Source organism: Monodon monoceros, unplaced genomic scaffold (assembly GCF_005190385.1).
Source record: "Monodon monoceros isolate NGI ecotype Baffin Bay Population unplaced genomic scaffold, NGI_Narwhal_1 Super_Scaffold_20, whole genome shotgun sequence".
Lineage (NCBI taxonomy): Eukaryota > Metazoa > Chordata > Mammalia > Artiodactyla > Monodontidae > Monodon > Monodon monoceros.
The window spans coordinates 116,968,328-116,983,747 of NW_021703777.1; the positions used below are offsets into that span (position 1 = coordinate 116,968,328).

The following is a 15,420-nucleotide window of genomic DNA, read 5'->3' on the forward strand; positions in this document are numbered from 1 at the left end:
TTACATAATAATGATAAAAATATTCCCCTCAGACTTTATAGAGAAAAAAAGGAATCATAGAATTTTCAATGACATCTTGGTGACTCAGACTTGCTGTATGAAATATGTACTCTTTGATGTCTCCAGTCACTACCACAAAGAGTTTGTCAAGGAGCTGATAGATTTCTCTTTATCATTTGTTGAAAGTATACACTTGTGGGATAACATGTAGAGGAAGCTTATCATTAGGTTGAAGTTTTGAAGCCTCAAACTAAAATGCTTTTATATTGCATCATAACTTTGTTTCCTTAAAATTGTACTTCCTAAAGGTAATAAGTTAATAACTCCAAAGCCATATTTAATTATAAAACATAGTATGCCATAAGACATTAAGTAAATACTTTAAAAATATTGGTGATAAACATTATAGTAAGAAAATGTAAAAACTGCTTTAGAAGCTTAAGCATACTAAACTAAGGGTAAATCACGACAAATTTCAGTTAATAAAGAGAATTTTTATATTCATGTCAGCAAATGCAAACAGGAAAGTAACTTGCAACATTACTATGTCATTTGCATTAGCAAATAGTAAGCTATGCAGTTTAAATACAGTTGTGTAAACTGGGCAAGAATGTGTGAATACACAGTGATATTGTTTCTTTGAGAACTTGAGAAACATACCTAATAGACACTCACATTTAATCTTTGTGTAGGTGTTTCCACACTTGAAGTTTTATTATCTTTTTGTTAAGGACTTTAGTTTTAGGGTTTTTATTTAAACCTCTATGAATTGTATCTTTAAATTTCTGACTCATTAAGCAAATTCCCTCCATTTTTTTTTTTTTCTTTTTTTGCGGTGCGCGGGCCTCTCACTGTTGTGGCCTCTCCCGTTGCGGAGCACAGGCTCCGGACGCGCAGGCTCAGCGGCCATGGCGCACGGGCCCAGCCGCTCCGCGGCATGTGGGATCTTCCCGGACCGGGGCACGAACCCGCGTCCCCTGCATCGGCAGGCGGACTCTCAACCACTGCGCCACCAGGGAAGCCCAAATTCCCTCCATTTTTAAGGCACATTTTACAACTAAGATATTTTCATTTGTTGTCATTAAACCCTTGAAGTATACAGGAAAAAAGTTTTAAAGAGAACCCTGCATTGAGGCAGATTAACTAAAAGTCTTAGAGATGCAACAGGTCTTCAGAGTATAAGCCTTCAAATAGCATGTGCTTTAAATGGTAATGTTACTTACAAAAAAAAAGAAAGAGTTAGCTAAAAGAAAGAAAGAAAAGGCATTACCTATCAGCAGTTTTTATGAGGTAAAGTTCAGTGGGAAATCTTTAGAAATGGGTCCTTTCTAAGGCATCACCCTCTTCTTTTGAAACAATAGTTCCATCTAGTGGACATTTCCTTAGAAACAAACCTTTGATACCAAAAGTTAGAGAAAGTTTTTTTTCTTTAATGAAATGAGCATTAGAGGAAGATAACAAGGATAATAGGAGAAATAACTTGTTTAAAATACTAAATTCACAAGTAACAAGGTAGAAACCAAATAATTACGCTGGAAAACAAACAAAAATATCTACCTGTAAATAAAACACTTTCCTATGTTTAAGAACACACTAGAAATGTGGTAAAAAAATTTGATAATTTAATCAATGTGGAGAGCCAAACTAGGTAACACTGGAATGACTGTGACAAAAAAACAAACTACAATTTGATTAAAAACAAAAATCTGGTACACGTTTCCCAAAATGCAGAGTAATAGAAATCATTCATTTATTCATTTCAGCAACAATATTTATTGGCGTTTGGCATCAGATATATGCCAGTCACTTCCTAGCTTCTATGATACTGACAATTGCTTTAGTCCTATAGCGCAAGAGGGGCTTCCTATCAATATCAGTGGCCATCTAAAGTGAACTATCGGAAATACAAAAACTTGACCTCTGATAGTGGCTCTAATTTGCAACACAATAGCAAGATGGCCAATATATTCAGATGTTTCATTCAAATATTAATCATATGGATGATTCCAAAATATTAACATGGCTGGATTTTTTTTTTTTTTACTGATTTGGCAGTGTTACTTCTAATCACATTATGTCTAAAAGCAGATTGGCAGCCTACAGAGTAAACCTCTAAACATTTGGAATAAAGTAAGCCAGAAGTTCTTGTTATTGTTATCCTGATTTCATGAACTTGAAACCTAAATCTATGGATCTCTTTTATTTTAAAAGACTGAAATGGTTGATAGGATCAACCATTGATAATTGATTGGATCATTATTTATTTTTAGTTCGGTTCAAAATTAAAATGATTAAGCTCTGGATAAATCTTCTAGAATGTGCAGACTGTATTTCCAGGTGCAGGGGTCTTTGGATTGAGGACGTTTCTGGCTCTCTTTTATCCCTTATATTCCTTGACTATGAGTGGCTCAACCCAGAGCAGACAAACTGCCTACCAGGGCAGTTTTGAATTAAGTAGCGTCTCTGTACCTCTTTTGCACACACTGGGACTAATTTCAGGGTTTCCCAGTGCTTTTCCTGGATATAGGCATATGAGCTAGGATCCTCCCAGGGATCTACATATATTTGCAGGGCGATTTAATGCCACTTTTCAATTAAAAAACAGTAGTTAGGTGATATGGTCCATGAATGTCTTCTATCTAGGCCTTAAAGGTCAATCTCCTTGCCCTTTCACTGTGATGGAAGAAGTCTTTGATACCACATAAACACTTTTTAATAGATGAGCTTCAGAGTAATTCATACATGAATGATCTTGAATTTCTAAAAATATATTCTCCTATGATCTTTCTCCAACTTATAAACTAGAGCAGAAGGTAAACTTGATAAAGTAGACTTTTTGATATAAAATATTAAACAGGTTATAAAACTGGGGAGGGGTATTGTGACCTATGCAAGTGATTGAAATAAAACTCTTAACAGCAACTAGAAGAAAAAGTGGGAATAAAGGCCAGACGGGTGACAATGGGATGAAGAAAGCAGTATAGTTAGATTAAAAGTGTAGGGCTTCCCTGGTGGCGCAGTGGTTGAGAGTCCGCCTGCCAATGCAGGGGACACGGGTTCGTGCCCCGGTCTGGGAAGGTCCCACATGCCGCGGAGCGGCTGGGCCCGTGAGCCATGGCCGCTAAGCCTGCGCGTCCGGAGCCTGTGCTCCACAACGGGAGAGGCCACAACAATGAGAGGCCCGCGTACAACAACAACAACAACAACAAAAAGTGTAGGGGCTGGATTATGTGGCCATTTGGAAATAATGCTAATGGTTTCCAGTTACTATTTTCATACTAGTTGCCAAATATTAGACTAGGTGCTTTATATATGCTGTCTTATTTATCCTCACTACAACCTGTACAACAGAAATTATTACATCGATCCATGTAACAGATGAAGAAATTAAGACCCTGAGGAGTTAAATTACTTGCCCAAGTTCACACAGAAGACAGAAGACAGAAATGGCATCTTGTCTGACTCCAAAGCTTTAGCTTGTTCTACTTTACCAGTAAAAGTATTATTTTTAACCCTCAAATGGAGTGTTGATATATAAAGCAAATGAAACTCCATGGAAAGCAATTTGAAACTACTGCATTACTCTATACGATAAAAGCTTTATTGTTCTCAGTAGCATTATTCACAATAGCCGAAAGGTTGAAATAATCCAAGTGTCCATTAACATGTGCGTGGATAAACAAATGTGGTGTGTTCATACAGTGGAATATTACTCAGCCTTTAAAAGGAGTGGAGTTTTGATGCATGCTACAGCAGGGATGAGCCTTGAAAACATTAAGTGAAGTAAGCTAAGTAAAATAAGCCAGACACAAAAAGACAATATTTTATGATTTCTTGCTACTGAGTAGATCAGCATCTTAAGGGTCCAGCAATGTTCATACCCTGATTCTGTTTCCATATAGACCTAGAAATAGAAACAAATACCACCCTAGACACAAGTCACTTAAATACTTTAATAAACAAATTTTATTATTAACTAAAAGTAAGCAAAACAACTGAACAAGAGGAAGTAGCATATTACTTCAGGCACAATAAGGAAAGATCTTTTTGAGCATGAGTTTGTGAATCGATTGGAATTTTATACAAAGAAAACTTCCAGCCCTGGGTCCTCTTGGGAGTACCAGTTCCCAGCCTGGTGACTACTTTTTCTTTGCCTGTTTATTTGCATCATCCTCCATCGCTTCCTTCTATGGGAATTGAGTTCCTATTGCAGACAAAGCACTGTGTTGAGGGGTACAAAAATGAAGTTCAGTAAACACAGTTTCTACCCTCTTCTCCTCCTGAAGGAGCGCCAGTTTGAGTCATGGAGAGAGCCAAGTTGTCCAATTTATTTCCCGCAGTGCGTTAAATCTCATTGCACAGTGCAGCGATACAGACTCAGGCGAGAACACAGAGGGGCCGTAGCCTGATGAGATGGAGGCTGGAGGAGGCTCAGGGGAATGATGCTTGAGCTTAATTTTGATGGAGAAATTAATTTCCTCATTCAACCAACAAACATTTACTAAATACCTGTTACATGTCAGATAGTTTTCTAGTGTTTCCAAAGTTTAGTGTGCACCAGAATCATCTGGAGGGCTTGTTTAAACACAGGTTGCTGTTTGCGGAGGCAGGAGGTCTGCAGTAGGGTTTGAGAGTTTGTGTTTCTAACATGTTTCTAGGTGATGGTAATATTGATCTAAGGACTGTACTTTGAGAACCACTGATTTAGACAGAGCAGTACGAAATGGGGGAAAAGGCAAGCAGTGCCATAGGTCGGGTTGTGCAGTTTTAGCATGAAACAAAGGCACCAGCATGGGCTGTGGGGCGGCAACGGACCTCGAAATCCAGCCCTTATTGCACTTGCTAGGCCCTGAGGGCAATGTAAGCATTTGGGAAGGGCCGCTGGTCTGTATTTTGTCCACCCAAAAGGGCCCCTTTGTTAAATGTCTGCCCTGTGGGTATGTCTCCTCAGAGGGACCACTTTTTTGGAACTTGCACAAAGGCATGGGGTAAACCAAAGGCTGGAAGCAACACGCAAAGCAGGGCAAGTGAGATGGAATTGCAGGTGGCTTAGAGTGCCCAGAAAAAAACAAGTGATGATGAAGCTATGGCTCCGCGCTGGTCAACCTGACTTCCAACTGTGGTCTGTTTCACTCAACAACCTCTATCCTTTTCCACACACAGATAGATTCTATGTTAAAATGTTTCACCCACAAGGAGACTGTCTGATTCTCATCCTGTCTTGGATCCATTCTGTCACTGTGGACAGCCCCTCAGCTTACCTACATCCAGACCAGGTGACGCTATCAGATATTAAATAGATCCCAGAAAAAGGCAAAGATAGGGATTCTAAGGACCAACTGAAGGAAACTAATAAAATAATGGCTTGGGTAGAAGATGGTGAATGAATGGAGAAGACCACACAGCACCAAGAAGCCTGGTGAAGATTACTGGAGAACATGAGGGCTCAAGATATGAACTTGGTGATTAATGGGAAAAGATGAAAGGAAATTACTGGCATTTCAAGTCAGGAAACAATAACAGAGAAGACTATCAGAGTGACTGTATTTGGAGTTGACCTGAGAGAATTAAGCAAATTTTCTTGAGAAAGCCTATTAGGAGAAGGATAGAGTCCTTGGACAAAATAACATCCTAAATAAGAGATTCTGCTGAGTAAGGAAGAAAGGGAATAGCCTAGAGATGGAGATTCTCATTTTTTAAATATTTAAAAGAAGCACAGCCTGCCAGTTATGTTGTGGGAACCATGCTTGCTGTACATATCTAGGATGTTTCCACTGCCTAGAATTATTCACCCGCTTCTTTTCAACAGGGCTTTCGGTTTCAGGGAATAAGATTCATGTGATAAAATGGATTGGGTGAGAACAAGAAAATATTGAAATTTCAACCTTTCTGTAGCAAAGGCAAAAGGCTTCAGAAAAGATTATTTAAGGTCTGCTATAGAGTGCAGTGTTCAGACTTTCCTCAGCACAAGAGAGACTGTTCTCTGTGTTACCCAATTAATGTGCAGGTAAAAGGCCCTGGGGGAGATTGTTAAAACACCCTCTGGAGCGTCTGATTCAACTTCTCGTGTATAACCTGAGAATTTGCATTTCTAACAAGTTCCCAGCTGTTGCTGACGCAGCTGGTCTGGGGACCACACTTTGAGAACCACCATTTGTAAACATTAATAATGTCATTTCTTACAATGAAGAAACCAGTGTCTAAATGCCCAAAGTCACAGCTGTTGGACAGTTCATAAAGCAGTGTGATACAGCTACTGAGTTAAGACAACACCCCAGGAAATATGGGCACCTCTCACTCTGCCACAAAGAGAGACTGCCAGTTTTCCCCAGTCTGCTTACCAAGGATCTCATACCCAAAGTGACAGGTACAATATAGCAGTGTTTCATAAATTTGACCTCAGTGGGTGAGAGTTGATTATAATAGGCAAGGCTGATGGGGTCATACCAAGTAAATGGAGGATGTGGAAACTGTAGACAAGTTTGTCGTGAATTTTCTATTAAATGATTAAAAGATTCCCTAAAGGTAAATGTGAGGGCATATATTTGCTCCAGTCATCTGTCAGAGCAAAATTTATGCTACACATATCTTTGAACGTGCCACTCTATATTTGAAGAATACCATCCGCTGGAAACAAGCACAAAGAGAATAGCATGGAATAGACTTCCTGGTGATGTCCACAGGCAGGTCTGGGAGCCCATAAGCATCTTAAATCAAAAGAGCCACCACTGAGATTCAGCTGCAACTCACACGTGCGTTATTTAAACACGCTTAGATTGAGTGGCTTATCTGGCCCCAAATAAATCACTGAAATAATTGGAAGCAGAAAGAGCTTTTGTACACTGTCCTTTTTTCTTTGATCACTGGACTCATCTCTTCAATGAACAAGTTTCACCCAACAAAATGATACGTGGTTTGGAACTACTGTGGAATAAGCTCAGATTGGTGAACCAACAACACTGTTGGTTCCGAAAATAAAATTGTGCAGGCACTGAGTAAGTATCACAGGAAAACATTACCAAGTCTTATTAGGAATACTGTTGGAAGTAGCTGTGATGGGAGGGTGGGGCCCAGTTCCTTTAAGAGGAAGGTTGGGACTATTGAGTTCGCTCTCAGCTCCTCTCATTAAAAGGGACTTAAATGAAGACTCCTGACTGTGAAGGGGAGGCCAGCCAGGCTGGGTGAAGAAGGAGGCTTCTGCTAACAAGCCTGGTATGGGGCCTTACACAGAAAATCAGCACAATTGACATCTTTTGTTGTTTCTATGCGGACTGATGTGTGGGAGAGAAGGCCCTGTTGGGTTAGTTAGGGATATCCTTTTTGAGGGAGCCCTGGAAAAGGAGCCAGGTGGTGAAATAAAGACTAGCTGAGATCTATGTGACAGAGCCTTCACAGCACCTTTAGTTATGGCTCTGTTATACTGGGAAAAAACAGTTGTTCCCCTTCTAGTTACATGCTTTGCTTGTGTGGTGTGAGTGTCTTGAATGTGCCTCTATAAATGCAAGACGCCAAGACCAATATAGAGTGTTGTTTTAAACTGTACACACAAAGGCTCCTCAATTAGACCTCTTCCCATGGTGTAAGTATTTTGATGGTTGCCATTTTGCACTCTGCCCATGGGGTAGAGCCAGGTAACCGTAAATCCCAGGTGGGCTGATCAGCAAAGACTCACCCTAACCCACTTCGGTCAAGCAGCTCATGTTCTTTTAAGCGCTTCTTCTTCTTTTTTTTTTTTTTTTTAATACAGAAGTATTTTTTAATTTAATTATGTGAAACACAAAATGCTGACTTGACATATATTCACATGTAACTCTTTCTCTCACGTTTACAGCTCAACAGATTGGTGAATCCAGAGGAACTGCTATAAACACTATATACTGTATCGGTATTTCAAAAGTTTATTCCAACCCATTTCTTCTTTTATACTCTAAAACATCTTCATTATGCTGTTGGATGAGATAGATACACAAGAAGACAGAGGTGCCCAAGGTCAGTCCAACCTTCAGCCAGTCAGGTCTGCCAAGTGGCGATTCCCGAATGTAGAACTTTGACCGCACTGAAAAGCTGCTCGGGAGCCTGGCCGAGGCCACCAGCTTGGACAAAGGGCGCAACAAGGCGGACGGCGCCATCTTGCCGGGCTGGGCTCCTCCTCCTCCAGCCCCGCCGCTCCCGGGGGTCGCTGTCCGGCCGAGCGCCCCCTGGCGGGCAGAGGTGCGGAACTGCGGGCGCTAACCCCCTCTTTGAAGCACTTCTGACATGCTCAGCACCCTTATGTCCTCAGCGCTTGTGAGTATTTGGGCTTTCCCAACAAGGAGGATGACCTGGTCCCTACAGTTTATTCCCTACTGCTTGGCCTTCAGACCGTGTGCTCACCATAAATGAATCCAAGGAAAAGATCGGATTCAAGATCAGATTCAAAGTTAAGTGGAATTTGATTTGATAAGGAAATATATTTACCTCTTATATGTTAGATTCATATGCATTAGAGCAAGTTAAAATTAACTTTAATATTACTAATATTAAGAATAATGTTCAACACTACCATGTTTAATGCCACGGTGGTAATGTAGTTACTGAGGCTTTGCTGAAACATGACAACTGCTAACAACTGCTGCTTTTTGAATGCCTACTATGTGCCAGGGGATTTATGTACATTATTAGTCTTCTAAAAACTCTGTCAGATGTGTAAACCTTGTAAGATATAGGGACTCTGGCAAAAAAAAAAAAAGGAAAAAAAGCCCAAGTAAATTGCTTAAGATTGCCCAAGTAGTAAGTGGGAGAGATGGGCTCAAACTTAGGTCTGTCTGACTCCAAATCCCATGAGTTTCCACAACAATGTGTTATCATTTTGGTATTTTTCTCTAAGAAGAAGGAAAATTATTTTAATATATTTGGAAACAATATTTTTTTATTTTAAGATTTTGCAAGGCAGAATAGGATCATAATCTATCATAAAAGTATGCTTGGTATCGCAAACTCCAGGAAAATAATGGACGCCTTTCTAAAGGATGCAGCAATTCTCCCCCACTGATTTCGCATAGCATTCATCTACAGAATTTAACTTTTTCTAGATTCCTGGAGGAAAAATCCCTCCTTACATGATAAAATTAAAGGCATATTCATAACCAAAAATTCCTCTAAGCAGAATTGAATTTTAAAACTTCCAGCAAAAAGAGGCTGACGTCTCAGCAGAAGGTAAATAAAGATACTTTCTGCATCTTCTACATGAATTGACACTCATTTTAAAATATACTAATTAGTTGATGGACAGTGAACTAAGGAATTTTCACCTTCTAGTAAATTATGTGAAGTAGTGGCACCTACAGACAATGTACGATATTGCAGTCTAGCATCATTAGAAAGAAATTCTAAAGACTTTAATACAGGAAGAACCTCTTTTGTCAGGTTTTAATTTGTATTTATTTATTTTAAAATTTATTTATTTTTTACTTTTTAAAATTTTTGGCTGCGTTGGGTCTTTGTTGCTGTGTGCCGGCTTTCTCTGGTTGCTGCGAGAGGGGCTACTCTTCGTTGTGGTGCACAGGCTTCTCATTGCAGTGGCTTCTCTTGTGGCGGAGCACGGGCTCTAGGCACGCAGGCTTCAGTAGTTGTGGCATGCGGGCTCAGTAGTTGTGGCACGCGAGCTCTAGAGCACAGGCTCAGTAGTTGCGGCAGACAGGCTTACTTACTCTGTGGCATGTGCGATCTTCCTGGGCCAGGGCTTGAACCGGTGTCCCCTGCATTGGCAGGCGGATTCTTAACCACTCTGCCACCAGGGAAGCCCCTGTTTTGTCAGGTTTTTAAAATTACAGAATGCATCTTCCTGGAAAAATACACTATGTCTGGAGTATAAGTAGTTACAGAGTATGCATGGCACATCTTTCTGACATCTCAATTTTATTCGACATTTATATACGAAAATAAATGTTTATTGTGACTTAGATGGCACAATTAGCCTGATTTTTTTTTATCTATGATGGAAATCTTCCAAAAGTGTCTCTGTTTCAAACACATTCATTTTCGTCTTGCTGTTAGAGGTTCTTCAGTGGAAAACTTTTAAAAATATTGGATCTAGCTCATTCCCTTTGTTTGAAAGATGAGAAAAGTCATGTTCCAGCTTGTGTCTAGGCTCAGAGAAAAGTTCAGGGAAGACAGACTTACAGACTCTTATTCTTCATTCTTTCCATCTGAATTTACCACAGGGTCCCCGTTTGTATGGTAGATACTCAATCCAAATAGAAAAAAAATGTTCACGTTGGGGAATCACAAACACGTGGTCAAAAGAATTTGGGGAACGTGAGAAGTTCTATAACCTCGGAATCACTGAAAATTGGTAGCAATGCTACAATAAAAATCTCTCATGGGAGAAATTCTGCAAGTTCTCAAAGGACTGTGAGTGACGTCGAGCAATTGCAACAGCAAGCACGTCTTCTTGCTGATCATCAGTCTCTTTTTGCTGGAAGTTTTAAAATTCAATTCCGCTTAGAGGAATTTTTGGTTATGAATATGCCTTTAATTTTATCATGTAAGACAGCAATTAAATCACCAGCATTAGCTTTATTGCACAGTTAACATTCTGATACACATCTATTCCATATAATGAAAGATACTCAAATTTCGGCCAAATTTTTAAGTTCAAAGAATAGCTTTAAAATAAGACTGCCAATGAGTGCTTGTTGTTTGATGTGCAGATAGTTAGATATCCAGATTTTGGGGCCATACATGTCTTTCTGTTCTACTTTGCTTTATCAGAAAGCAAAAGGACTTAGATATGGCCTAACAGTAGACAGATAACTTCAAAATTTCCAAATGATTCTTCAAAATGAAATCATAGACTGAGGTTGGCAAAAATAAGGACTGAAAATATGTAAGGATCATTACTACGGCAGATAGCCAAGCCAGGCTCAAATGGGTGCAAATTAGCTGTTACCATGTTGCTGAAGAGGCACGCATTTGGCTTTTAGTCAAAGCGACGTGGTCAACATGGAAACATTATTGTTGCACATAACTAGTGTTTCAGATGTAGGGAGCCTCCAGGGTTTGTTAATTCAGCAACTTAAGAAAGCCATTAAATACCCAGAATTATTCTTTTTCTTCTATCGGCCTTGCCATCTGGGATAGGCCCTTTCATGCTCGCAAAATGATTCTGTCTGCAAACTTTACATCCTCACACGTCAATGTCCAGAGGAAAAACAAACTCAAGAGCCCTCTCTCACATGTCTTTCTTAAGAGCTTAGAATCTTTCTCCAGGAGTTATTCCAACAGATTTCCACTCGTGCCTTATTAGATTGGGATCAGGTATCTCTTTCCAGCTCAATCTCAAAATGGAAAGGGAAATTGAACTACTGTGTTATGATCGGTTGAAGGCAATCAGGATTCACCCTCTTGGGGCTGTGACTGGGGCAGGACTAATCTTTCCTGAGCCCTAATACCTGCATCAAATATGGGTTCTACAGAAGGGAAAAGGGCTCTTGGCAAAAAACCAAGTGTCTCCTACACGGCACATCATAAAGCAACAGAAATTAACATCCCCAAGGATCGATGGGGAGAAACTTTTAGCATGGAAGTTACCTTGATATAAAATAGAATGTATAGGGACTTCTCTGGTGGCGCAGTGGTTAAGAATCTGCCTGCCAATGCAGGAGACATGGGTTCGAGCCCTGGTCCGGGAATATCCCATATGCCGTGGAGCAACTAAGCCCGTGTGCCACAACTACTGAGCCTGCACTCTAGAGCCTGTGAGCCACAACTACTGAGCCCGCGTGCTGCAACTACTGAAGCCCCTGCACCTAGAGCCCGAGCTCTGCAACAAGAGAAGCCACCGCAGTGAGAAGCCCACACACTGCAACGAAGAGTAGCAGTGGCAACTAGAGAAAGCCCGTGCACAGCAACGAGGACCCAATGCAGCCAAAAAATAAATTAATTTAAAAAAATAGAATGCATAAGTGAAAGATATGCTTAGAGGACTTAAAGAAAGGAAAACACATTAGGTCAGTGTTTCCATCTATCCCTTCTGCTATCTGGGAATTTTATCTCTGACTCCTAATCACCAAAGGCAAAGGCAGACTAACATCTTAAGGCTACTTTTCTCAGCTAGTATGTATACAAAGTACAAGAAGGATAATGACTTGTCTTGCAAAATACTGGGACAGCAAAAGGGTTTTTGTCCAGCTGCCTCTTTCCCCAGCACAACTCCATGGGTTCTTTGTGCTTACACACACACACAAATTCATAAAGGCTGTTTCTAGCATTGCTGTGTGCCTGATCTTGGGTTGTGGCATCCTGTGGGAGAAGGGGCACAGGAGATGAAAAGGAAGGTGTTTGTTCTCAGGAAGAATTGTGAGCTCTTTGGGTTCTATGAATTCAATGTAAGGGTCCTGTCAAACAATGTAGATTATGTAGATAATATAATGGAAGTTTATGTTGATAATTTCATTTACAGTGCATATTCTTATCATGTTCTACATTATGGTTACAAAGTAGATTATAGGATTTTTTTCCTCAAACAAGATTGAAAAGGTCAAAGGGATGTTATTTTAATAAATCTCTAAGCCAGAATCACATAACAGTTTCATGTGAAGAAGAATTCTTAACCTTCTCTGTGGAAACTTGAAAAACATTAAAGAAAGGCAAACCTCAAGACTTTCTACTAAAAAAAACTGGTTGTAAACATTTTTTAGCATAAAAGAAAATTGTACTTGGATATCCTATCTAATAGTGATTAATGTCCTAAAATTATATTTAGCTAAACCATATTTAGCTGTACTAAAGAAAGCTCAGGCTCCTTTCAGATCTAATATGATTCTAAGAATTCTAAGATTTTATGTATTACTTAATGTTGTTGTTCTTTTTGTTACTGAGTATTTGAAAACTACACAGATTCATAAATTTAACAACTATTTATTCAGTAACTCATACACGCCAGGCACTGTTCTGAGTGCTTGGGATACATTTGTGAACAAAAGTAGACAAAAGATTGAAGCCCTTGTGAGCTAATATTCTAGTGAGGAAAAGAGAGACCATGAATGATAAACGTAACAGATTAATAGATATACTATGATAGAAGGTAATAAGTGCAATGGGGGAATACAGAGCAGGGTGAGAAAATCTAGAGCATAAGAGACATTGCCTCTTTTTTTATGTTTTTTTTAAAATTAATTTTTATTGGAGTATAGTTGCTTTACAATGTTGTGTTAGCTTCTACTGCACAGCAGACGTTGCCTTTTTAAATGAGGTGGATAGGGTAGACCTCATGGTGAAAGATGTATGTATATCTTATAAAGTTGTATGTGTATATATAATATAATATATATTTACATGAGTACATAAATACAAGCTACGTTAAAATTAAATATTAACTATATGTATGTTTCTACACTGAAAGTCTATTAATATATTTCCCACTAATTTAAAATTTGTGATTAATTCAAACACTACATTGGTTAAAAATTTATCTTTGTGTTTTCCATGAAGAGCTTTTAATAGCATAAAATGACTTCAAAGAATGTTTTTATAATATTTTTTGTTTTTCTTGATTCTAACAGCTTGCTTATGTTAGGAAATTCAGAATATTAAAAAGAAAGAAAATAAAAATCACCCATAATCCCACTGCTCATAGATAAATACTAATATTTTAGAAAAATTCCTCCCTTTCTTCATACCTGTCCTTTTTCCTCTTTCCTCCCTCCCTTTCCCCTTCCTCCTTCACTTCCTTCCTTCCATTCTTCCTTTTATCCACCTAGATAGAATTAAAAATAATTATATAAATGGATAGGTTTTTTGCTTTTTTTTTTAATTGAGGCTATGCATAGGTCTTCAATCTCTTATCTGAAAACTCTGGAACCAAAATGTGCTTGAGAATTGATTGGGTATAAAAAGGTAATTTTATATAAACTGTACATTACATAATATCCCTAGTGTGGTCTGGGGCAGGACCCTGCAATAAAATACATTAATAGTGAAATGTTTGTTCATAATGCATGAGATTAATAAAGACTATAAGCAGCCTCATATGAGTTACAGTCATATTTTGCTATTAATTGACTCACAGTTCATCACAAATAGTCTCTTGTTTTTCTGAGCTTATTAGATTTCAGAATTGCAGATAATGAATTGTGAGCCTAAGCACATTTTTTTAAATAGTGTTGCTTCTTAAAGTTATATTTTAGAAAAAATTTTAAAAAAAAGAATTTTTTTAAAAGTTATGTTGACATTCTATCATGTTAAGGTTTTATAAACAATTTTGATAGTGACAAAATAGCTTACATATTAAAAATGTATTAAATATATTTTAAGCATGTTAGTCAATTGTTCACCATATTTGATGTATATGTTTTTCTAGTTTATGTTTACCTATTAATGTTGTTTTTAAAAATATTTACAGATATTACATGTATCAGTAAATACCACACGTGATACTTGTGGCGTCATCAGACTCATGGCTGCATCTGTCGACCAAATCTGTAGGTTCTTTTTTGTTTGTTTCACCTTAGGGTTCACTTTAATGAAGTGAATAGTGTTGCACATTCTATGGGTCTGGACAAAAGTATGATGACATATATCAATCATAATGTCAAAGTATTTTCACTGCCCATAAAAACTTCTGGAATCTGTATTCCTCTCCCCTCTCCCCCCAAACTACTGACAACCACTGATCTTTTTATTGTTTCCACAGCTTTGCCTTTTCCAGAATAGCATATAGAATCTATTTTTCTTTTTTTTTCTCCTTGAAAAGAGAGCTTCAACGCCTTTATGTCTATAAGACCACTCATGGCCCACCCATGTGTGGACTGGACAGGCTCCAGGTGGCAAACTCCCCCACTGAATACTGTAGCTTTTCTTCCAATATTGAGCCCTGTTCCACTGGTCCTGCCCAGCAGCCACGTGGAGGACGTGTGTTGGGTATTTGTTGGGTATTTTGTGCCCCTTGTCACAATGAGCCCAGATTCCTGTCAAGTGTGTTGTAAACAGACGAGCCATTTCTTCACGCTCCCTACTCTGAGCACACCCCTATAAGATGTATTCAGTTATGTCTTTCTTTTAAGATTTTATTTTTTCCTTTTTACCCCTCAATCCATCTAGAATAAACTCTTCAGCTACAATGTAACTTCTAAACAAAAACATTTTAAAGATACATTATAGCTATATAGATATTATAGATATATAGTTATTATAGATATATAAACATGAGCATTTGCACATGGTATAAGATTTTGACAGGTACTTTCTGAGGATCCTCTCTGACTTTTGGGAGCCATCTGGCTCAGAGAGCTGCTCTCAACCACGTGGAAGGTTTAGGATTAGAGCCCTGACCCTGTCAGTAAGGACCACGTGGCCCAACACTGCAGCTGCTGGGTCAGTATGAGGAAGGTCCTTAGTCAAGAATTATCTTCAAAAACAAAGACAGTGATTTCCAAGTGG

The 15,420-nt window shown here is 38.8% G+C and overlaps 2 pseudogenes across 1 annotated transcript; both read right to left on the reverse strand.

The window, feature by feature from the left end:
- Positions 1-7,740: 7,740 nt before the first annotated feature.
- Positions 7,741-8,142, reverse strand: LOC114903211 (annotated as a pseudogene). Its single transcript, XR_003795655.1, has one exon. The product of XR_003795655.1 is annotated as an NADH dehydrogenase [ubiquinone] 1 subunit C1, mitochondrial pseudogene (transcript).
- Positions 8,143-14,892: 6,750 nt separating this feature from the next.
- Positions 14,893-15,010, reverse strand: LOC114903289 (annotated as a pseudogene).
- Positions 15,011-15,420: the final 410 nt, after the last annotated feature.